A 10,398-nucleotide genomic window follows, 5' to 3' on the forward strand; every position below is an offset into this window, starting at 1 on the left:
CCTGTCAGGTTCTCAATGTACGTTGCCGCCAGTGTTGTCAGTTGGTGTGCGCGTGCATGTAGACACACGCAAACGGCAGACCGATGCGTTGTGTTGGTGAATAGTTATGACAGTCACATGAACAGTTTCAATGGTAGTTTTTATATTATTATCGTATAGTATTCTAAGTATTTGATTAATGAAAATGTTGTTAATGTATTTGATGAAGGTAACCCAATGTAACCGTTGTTATTTTATGGGTGTTCACTTTGAAGAATTAATTGATAACAAGATAGCCAAGTAGCCTGTGTATATGTAGCCTACACTGGAATGTATTAGGACATTGTATGGTTTACATACAATGTCATTTGATGTATAGTGTTATTTGTTGAAGCATATTGGATATATTATAAAGGTATACCACTGTCTATTTCATACTATCTAGGTAAAGTGTTTTGTATTGTATATTATATATGCCAATGCTTTCTATATTGGTCTATTGATTGCATTTATTATATTAGTAATGTTTGAAACTATGGTTTATAATATCAAGAGGTATTTCAATGTTTATATTATATTGATATATTATATTATTATAGTATATTTTATAATTGTATATTTTGGAATATGTCCAGTGCCATAGTGTGTGCTAGGCCTATCTGTTATTGCTCTCTTGAATGATTTTTTACTCAGAAATAAACGTCCAGTGCTTGAGAAAGACATAATTTCTGTATCTTCACTTCTTTTCAACCCACAGTGCTATCCAGCCTGTGGTCTTGTACCTGCCCAGATTCCCCTAGGTCTGAGGCCGGTAACACAGACAACACGCCAACAAACATGGGTATGCTATGGCTATTCAAAATGAGGTAAAAATGATGTAGACTAGGCCTACCAGAGATTGTTGAGTCATATCGTTGCAAATTTTATACAATGATGCATCATTCCACAAAATGTTTTGTCTTCTCTATCAGGAAGTTATTCAATAACCTTCACAATAAACATATAGCCTTAACTCAAAACAGGCTTATGCCATTTTGATCTGTAAAAATGTCACATACAGCCATGCATAAATTCTGCTTACTGCACACTAATTACAGGCTAATATATTATAATATTCAGTATTCATTATTGAATGCTTAGCTGGAATGATGGTTTTCCTTATCATCCTATTTTTAAAGCAGGCATACCTACGGGCATGTAATTGGGCTACAAGTTTTCCACAGGAATGGCATGTTTGAACGGGCACTGCACTAGTAGAATAAATAACCATTATGGTTTTGCATAGTTATTTCAGTATGCATAAGATGAGACAGTTCTTTTTGTTTTTATACACAAAATTCTCCTCTTTCACACACATTCCTCCTCTTTCATTGGTGGGGATTTGTCAGTCTCCCTGAGATATGGCATCTCTTGATCATCTCTTGTTTCCGCCACACCCACTACCCAAAATCAAAATAGAATTCTCATTGTCCACCCCCACGCATGTGCTCAAATTGATATTTATCTTTAACATGTCCTCAGTGAAATTGTGCTGGGTCAGACTGACAAATGCATGGGACACTTTGGGGCCTTTATATCACTCTCTCTCTTTCATACACATATGAAAGTGGATTTGGCTACCTTTGTGTGTGTGTGATAGTCAGGTTGTGTTTTCGTAGCCACCCCTCTCCCTTTAGTGATGTTTAGGCATTGATCCACTTTTTTTATAAGCTTTGAGTTTTTTAAACTCTTTGTATAGGTTTTGGATTCTTGACAGTCAGGTTTATGCATGACACCCTGACACTGCAATCAAATTTGTACATGATTTGGGTGTATTCACTTTTTATTTTATTCACCTTTTGACAGGCAGGTTGTGCTTATGACTCGGTGTCAGCACTTTATAGCTTCTGACACTTTTCAGGGCAGAGAGAAACAAAAGGGATTTTCGTTATCTCACACCGCCTTATAGTATGAGGAGGCATTCACAACGAATCCACTCCTTTGAGTCATGTTCCAACACATGTTTAGTGTGTTTGTAGTCCAGGAGGAGGTTTACACAGCCACTCCACTCCTTCCTTTCAGCCATATTTAACACATGCTTAGCATGTTTATAGTTTTGGCATAGATACGGGTAGGGCTCACCTTCTGGGTATGTGACGAGATCTCCGTACTCTCGTAGGAATACTTATGTCAGAGATTGCTCACGTCTCTGTTTCAGCTGTGACTGCATTCACTTTGTGACAGTCTGGCTGTATTTTTTAGCTCAACTGCAGAGGAGGAGGACCTCACAAGGCCACTCTCCCTAAAGTTGATTCAGGCTTCAAGTTTTATTCACTCTTTGCCATCTGTTTATTTTATTACCGTGCGTTTTGAGACTGTCAATTTATCTCAGTCACAGTACGCATGTATTTAGAGTTTTCCCATTATGTTTTATTCACCAAAAGTGTAAAGGCTTTGAGTTTACGCTATATCCACCATTTTAATGCATTTTCATAAAAACATTTTTTTGAATCTTGTATAACGTTTTGTTGAAAACTGTATTTGGGTCATTGTTATTTTCGATTTATCTTTACTCAATAAAAACACACAATATTATTGATATTACCTGAAATACACAATTAAATCAACATGACTTATTAATGTTTTCAAAAATGTATTTCTAGTGTTTTGGAAAAGAGCTCTTCATTTGCTCTCTGACATTCAGATCGAGCTCATCACATCACTTTTCCTTTTGCGTATGTGTCAGGCACTTTGGTGCTTTCTGAATCGGTGTCCGCACCTGGCAGGTTCTGCCACTTTCTGCCCCTTTCCAGTGCAGAGAAAGAGAGACGCAGGAGATGTTCCGTATCCCACAGTGTCTCGTTGATAAGAACAGACATCCGGTGTGATATTGACCTAAAGTGTGTTGAAACATGATACCGAGTGTGAACGTATGTCTCATAGCCCATCTCGGCTTGTCCCCTGCACTCCAAAATCTGGCGCTAGTTAGCCGATGCTACCAACAGCTTTTTCAATGGTGGTGCTTCGGCATCGGGCTAGCCAAGCAAATAAATCACTGTTTTACACCATTTACGAGGCTCAATGTATCTCCACACTTCATTGGTAGACTTCCGAGGGCCCTGACATTTAAAACGAGACATTGAGAACTTTAAAAAAGCACTGGTAGTTTACTTACAAGACGATTTATACAGACAGTATCTTCACAAAGTTTAGCATTTGCAGCCATCTTGAATTTAGTCACGATAAGTCGAGCGAAATAATTCCGTGAAAATGCATGGATTCCAGTTGCTGCTACTGGAAGAAGGTTTTTGCCACAAGTACAGGTAGGACTCATCTTCTCACGTCACTACCCAGAAAGCATTGAGACGTACATAACCATGGCGGCCTACGAGTGAACGGGTTTTCTACATTTTTTAATAAAAACTAATATAAGTACAGGACTCACCTTCTGGGTATGGGCAGGTTACACTATAGCAGACTTCAGCATTGATATAATGATGATACACAAAAGAGGAAAAATATAAATGCAATCAGGAACACAACAAAACTCAAAATAGATTGGACTTTCTTTGCTCGATCTTCACCAATCATCCAGCTTCATTAATATACAAAAAAGGTTAACTGTTACAAGCAAGCAAGCTAAGCACTCTAATCAAAATGTTCTTCTGCTTCTCAATACACAATAGTTATACTGGTCATATATATATGCCTCCAAGGGGTAGGGCTAAGACACAGAGGCACCACACACCTGATAATCAACAACACACACACACAGCAGTGACCTTGATCACATGAAAATGCTTTTGGGTGTCTGAACTGGTTTAAAGCGGTATTCTCTTATCAACAGTCATGTAGCTGCAGAAATTCATGTGTCAAGATTTGTCTGGCTACAGACAAAGACGACCTTTCATATTTTAGTAGTCAGGAGGCCATTCATCAGCCCATATATGCCCTCCATAGACAGCCGGTCCGGGTTGGGGGCAGGGTGGTAGTGTAGTGGTTAAGGAGCCTGGCTAGATTGCAGTATCCTGAAAAGTTGTGGGTTCAATACCGTAGTGCCCTTGAGCAAGATGTTGCTCAGGGGACAGCAACTTGCAATGTAATCCCTTGTAATATAGTTGACATAATATTCTATTATGCATTATGAATTAGGCAAGTCACTTTGGATAACAGTGTCTGCTAAATGAATAAATGTAAATCACCTGTGGGAAAGCAGGGCCTCTGGACAGCGGGGGTCAGGCGGAGAAGTCCTTTAGGTGGGGATAATTATTGTGGTAACTCTGAGTGTGGTGGTTGGTTGCAATGGAGACTGTTTCCACGGAAACTGTTTCCACGGGTCCTGCGTTTCTCCCTTGTTGTCTCCCCCCGCGGCGTTCCCGTTTATCTCTGGATCTGTTTCCCCTAGAGTTTCCACATCTTGGTATCTTAACAGTATCAGTATGGGCAGGTTACTCCTGAGCAAACTTCAGCAGCGATGTAACAGTGAGGCAGAAGATCAGGAAAAGGATAAAAATGCAATGAAGAACAGGATAAAAAACAGTCTAGAGTGGACTTTCTTTGCCCAATCTATCACCGATCCAGTTTTATTAGCACACAAAAAAAGGAGTTCTCCGTTACAAGCTGGCAAGGGAAGAATAAAAAAGCTAAGCTGACCAACAATGTGCTCTCTAGTCTTATCTTATATATCATAGCAGGGCAGAAAGCAGCCCTGTGTCTCTGGTGTGGAAATTTACTGGTCGTGATGACTCGTCGCACATTCCGAGGTGCCACTGCCAACCTTGAGACCTTGGGAAGAGTTGTTGATGTCTTCGAGACTGGTTCAACATGGTACTCTTATCAACAGATGGTGCAGCTGCAACAGATTCTTGTTGATCTGTCCTTCTGGTGGCTGTGGGACCCCACCACCCTGGCCCTGCTGTCTGCACTTATGTTAAGCAGTGGGGCTCCAAACTATAAAGTTATAATTACTGTGGCTCTTACCTTGATAATATGATAGTATTATTTAGCTGGGTAGGTCATGGCATGGTGTAAAACATTTCATTCAAAATATGCAGGGAGACCCACAAAGAAGACAAAAAACAAAAAATAAAGAGTGTAAACACTAGTAGAGAGAGAGAGAGAGAGAGAGAGAGAGAGACCCAGACTAGATTGAACGCAATGCATGCTGGTTAGAAATGCTGTCCGACTTCCTCAGATGGGACAGGAAGTCGCCATGATGTCACCATGTCACATACATATAGGCACACAGACATACTGTATGACATCCACGCACACATACATACTACAAAAATCCAAAGGAAGATCAATAGTGTGCCATTACAGTAAAGTTAGATTGTAACATGTGGAACGGTGTGGAATAAAATGCAGAAAGGTGCAGTGGTATCATAGTGCAAGAGATTGACAGTACAAGTACATTGCCAGTGCAAATTATATATCTTATTCAAGCACATAATATATAAAAAATAGAATAATCATTACTTAAAGGCGCACTATGAGTTCCTGCATGACATCACTTCTGTTGACGTTCCAAGTAAATACCAAACAAAACAGAGCAAGCTTGCCCCTCCCCCCACGTTTCCGTAACTGTCATGAACGCGCATGGAAATGGAAAGTGGATTTGTGCTACGCTAACGCTAAGATGGCTGAGCCAGTGAGTAAAATTATATTCTAGGTCTTTATACAATATTTTTACACTACTCAATCAACTCGACGCACACTAACCCCCACCCACACCCCCAACCATCTTGTCGGTGATTGGCCGGAACGTGGTTTGTTATATATTGGTGCACAGCCTGTGCCCCTAGTGTTTGTCTGACGTTTACGAATCCTGTGTTGTGTCCATAGACTGGGCTTTTTCAAAGTGTATTCAGGGGGCAGGCAACTTTTTATCAAGGAGAGATGTCAACGATTTGAGACAAAAATGAAATTGCGCTGAAACCATGCAGGAACTCATAGTGCACCTTTAACTATACATAGACAAAAGTAAACGACTCGAAGAAAAGTTTAAGTTAAAGTTGAAAAACTGTTCTCCTCATCGCTGTCGTCAGGCCTGATGGCAGGGCTGGGTGAGGCAGTGGGGGAGGTGGGGCCGTATCAGGGGGACGTCGGGCTGTAGGTGGGGGAGGTGGGGCCGTATCAGGGGGACGTCGGGCTGTAGGTGGAGCCCTTGGGGCTAGTGGGCGAGTAGGTGGGAGACGTGGGGGGGCTGCGAGGTGGGGCTGTATTTGGGTGGGGTGGGGGAGTAGGTGGGGGAGGTGGGGCTGTATTTGGGCGAGGTTGGGGAGTATTTGGGAGAAGTCGGGGAGTACTTGGGGGACGTTAGGGTGTACTCTGGGGAACTTGGACTGTAGGAGGTGGAGGTGTATTTGGGGGAAGTCGGGGAGTAGGAGGGTTAGCTGGGGGTGTGGGAGGGTGAGCTTGGGGTGTAAGTGGGAGACTGTGGGGGGTACCCTGGGCTAGAAGGGGAGTAGGATGGAGAGGTCGGCAAGTAGGAGGGCGAGGTGGGGCAGAAGCTGGGGGACGTCGGGGTGTAGGGGGGAGAGGTGGGGTAGTAGTATGGCGACGTCAGGCTGGGGGACGTCGGGTTGTAGCTCGGGGAAGTCGGGGAAGGTCCGTAAGCTTGGTTTCTTCCGGTCCACTGTTTTGTGAAACTGAAATAATATCTGGACCCATCAGAGTTGTCTTTGGAACGACTTCTGTGTCTTCTAAAACCACTCTCAGCATGTTGGTGTGGTGACTCAAGTCTTCCTCGGACTACCCCTCTCCATCTTCCTCTCCCTCTCCATCTTCCTCTCCCTGTGATTCTTCCTCTCCCTCTGATTCTCCCTCTACCTCTGCCAACTTCGGCAGCTGGGACAGGTCGACGCCCAGATGACTCCATTACTGTCAATATAGTAGCCAAACATGAACTGTTTATATATATTTAACTGAATTAAATATGTGTATAGTTATTAAATTAATTGTTTTAACTTGTATCTGGTTCACTAGAAAACCATGTGGCTGTTTTGGTGTAAGCTATTTATATATCAAATAAGTTCCATTGTGATTATGTTGATATTGGAAAAAATACTTACCTTTAGTTATGTCTTCTTGTGGCTTTTCCAAACAAAATGGCTGTTCACCGCTGATTTGTGATAACATCCAACCTACAGTATACAAACACAAAACACTTAGTTAGAAATAACATGCAGTAGTTCATATTATAACTTGTCAGTTTGACAGTCTGATTTCAACTCTGCTTGAAAGAACTGTCAGACTCTTATGTGTTACAGTTTTTTACAATTGTTTACACACGTTTTCAAAACTCTGTGTCTATTTTTCAAAACTCCACACACAAAACCCACAATTGCTCACACAAAATGCAAACTGCCTCAAATCTCCAGCAAAATGACACACAACATTCAAAATGTTCACATCTTTAAAGCAAACATTCGCCTCACATTACAAACACTTTTGTCATAATATGACATTTTGGATACATCATGTACACACTGTTGCTCAAAACCTAAAGCTCTTCTGTCTTAGGCTTTCTATATGTATTTCCATACAAGAGTGAAAGTTACGGTATCAACAAAGAGAAGTTGAAATACACAGTAAAAATGCAAGCAATATTGAAACCAAAAATAGTGATTTTTCCCAAATAATTTGCTGTTGTGAATACAGTATTTTACAGCAAACAAGAAAAAAAGCAAAGAAGAATACAGTGACCACCAGATGTACATGGAGTTTTGAAAACACTGATTTTGTTTTTTTCCAAATACAAGTGTGTGCGTGTGTGTGTGTGGGGGGGGGGAGATTGTGTACAGTGTATTCATAGGCCTATAGACCCTTTCAACTGCAAACTGCAGAAACAAACAATTCTACAGTAAGCGTTCCTAAGGCATTTCTGGAGGCACAGAAAAATGTATTGAGCTAATGGTACTGTAACATGGGAACAAACAAAAATATAGTAAAAAGACAAATTTTACATACATAAAGTCAACTTTTTGTAGAACATTACTGTAAGCTAAAGTCCGATTACTGTAATTTTCAAAGTATCTGCATTGGTTCTGAATATTTCAACCGGAAATCCTCTAGGAGCAGATTGAAAGGGTCTATACCTATATAGAGAGTATATCTATTCATAGACCTATACTAAGGCAATGATTGGATGGTGTTCAGTAAAGTAAAGAGTGTTTACACATGTGAAGAGAAAGAGTGAAGCACTGGTGATTTAGTGTGGCATTTTGATGGGTTGTCTTTGATGGGTTATGTGTTGAAAAACGAAATCAAGTTACTTCCTGTTAGATTTTTGTGTGTTAGGTAGAAAATTGTGTGTGGTGTTTTGCAAAATGTGTTTTAGTCAGTCAAACACTGAGAATTAGTGTATGGTTTTGCAGATTTGGTGTCGGGTTATGATGTTTGGAGGACATGTTTAGAAAATTGTGTGACAAGCAAAGATTTAGTGTGTAAGCAGTTGAAAAAACTGTATTGCTGTTAGGAATGACAGCTTTAATCCCAGATATGACAGCACATTGTCACATAGGACTCCACCCTCACCTCTGCCTACCCTGTTTTGCACTTTTTAACCCATGTGTGATGTTCAGGTCAAATTGACCCATTTCATAAGATGATCAGGTCAAATTGATGTGAATGCACACAGATACACAGAAATACACAGCAACACACACACCACACACACAGATACACAGAAGAATCCTCACAGAGTCAGTAGAGCATTCCCACAGTCAGCCACTGGAGGAACCTCACAGAGAACCACTGAGGGAACCTCATAGCAAGCCACTGGAGGAACCTCACAGAGAACCACTGAAGGAACCTCATAGCAAGCTGGTAGATGAACCCCAGCCTGGCAGCTATTGGCCAGTACCTTATTATATATATTCTATATTCTATATATATAATATTCTCAGCCATTGTACTGTATTTCTGACCACAGTAACATGAAATTGTGCTGTAAAAAAACAATTTGCCATGAAAAATCCATATATTACTTATATATCATATTTCTGGCAAAATGTACAGCATAGCAGTGTACTAGTACACATTTTACACCAGTGAACCCTACAGCGGAATACTGAGGCTGAGTGAGTGCCTAAAGAACAGCTTGATATTAAACAACTCAGTCTGAAAATGTCTAGTAATTCTTTGTATTAGTGCAAGTGTGTCTTCGCACCTTGTCAGTGACTTCAGTGTGGAGTGTCTGTGTGTGTGTGTTGTGGCTTTAAAGGTGCTGGAATGAAGCTGGTTGTTCTCTCCACACCCATTGGTCTTTTATGTCTCATGAGAAAAAAAAATCAGCTGACATCTGTGGGCATGAAGCCTGAGGCTTCCTCCAACTGTGTCCTTGTTCTTTGGGTATGCAAATCACACCAATGCAAATTGCAAAAATAGTGTGTGCTTGTGCCATTCAGTGGATGATTACTCAAAGTAACACACCCATACCATTGGTCATATTACAGGATATGGGTGTGTTATGATCAGAAATACATTCACAAATAAGCTTGGTGTAGTGTCCTTGTCAGTTTTGTTTCTGAAAAAATGAAAGTGGTCTGGAACATATCGCATAACACTATGTGTGTGCATTTTCCCATGATGTCATGATTCGGTCAATGGTTTTATCCCAAGTCACCGTATTAACATTCTTCACACTTTTTTCCATAATCCAAATAATTAGTTAACATCTTTTAAAATATTCTAGGCTGTAGTACTTGAATGAAAGACGTGCATAGGATATATATATATATAATCGTCTCTATTGCTTGTATACAGAACACTCAAAAATCAATACAATATGCTAGATTTGGCAGTGAAATAAGGGCAGCATTCTACTTTATAGCATTGAGGTCCTTAAGTTTGTTTATTTTTATATCCAAATCAACACTATCACTCTGACTCCTGCATATACAGACATCCATAACTGCAGTCGCCCCCTGCTGGTGACTGCTGCTAGAGTGCTGGTGTCCAATGCCAGGCCGACGGCAGGGTACCTGGCTGATCTGTCCTCCTGGTGGCTGTAAGCCCCCACCACACCCCTGGCCCTGTACACTGCTGTGTAACTCTTTAACAACTCTTGTTAAAGTTGCAGTCAGCGATTGCACAGGAAGTCACATTTGTTTATGTTTGTTTTTTTTTTTTTATTTAAATTTATTAGCAGATGCTTTTGTTTAAACCTTGTTCAATCGCTGACTGCACCTTTAAGCTGTGGGGCTCCAAACAATAAAAGCCATAAGAACTTTGGGTCTTACCTCTTGGCTTTTATGTTTTCATAAATCAGTGCAATGACTTTCTGAGTTTTTGGTCTATTTCACGTTGTAAAAAAGTAGCCTATACTAACAACAATAACTCAGGCATGATTTTAAAAATGCCCCCAGTATAGGACTGTAGCTGCCTTGCTGCTGGCAGCAGCAATTCGAGCTAGGTGGCACCGATTTTCTTTTTTCA

At 40.7% G+C, this 10,398-nt stretch overlaps 1 protein-coding gene and 1 pseudogene across 1 annotated transcript in view; both read right to left on the reverse strand.

Moving 5' to 3' along the window:
• Window positions 1–4,353, reverse strand: part of LOC121700100 (E3 SUMO-protein ligase ZBED1-like) — a 28,517-nt gene extending 24,164 nt beyond the window's left edge. Inside the window, exon 1 of the mRNA XM_042082811.1 lies at window positions 4,161–4,353. The gene's annotated coding sequence lies outside the window, so the exon portion shown is untranslated. The remainder of the gene's footprint in view (window positions 1–4,160) is intronic.
• A 937-nt stretch (window positions 4,354–5,290) lies between these two features.
• Window positions 5,291–7,132, reverse strand: LOC121700106 (annotated as a pseudogene).
• Between the last annotated feature and the right edge of the window lie 3,266 nt (window positions 7,133–10,398).

Source organism: Alosa sapidissima, chromosome 24 (genome assembly GCF_018492685.1).
Source record: "Alosa sapidissima isolate fAloSap1 chromosome 24, fAloSap1.pri, whole genome shotgun sequence".
NCBI classification, from domain to species: Eukaryota; Metazoa; Chordata; class Actinopteri; order Clupeiformes; family Clupeidae; genus Alosa; species Alosa sapidissima.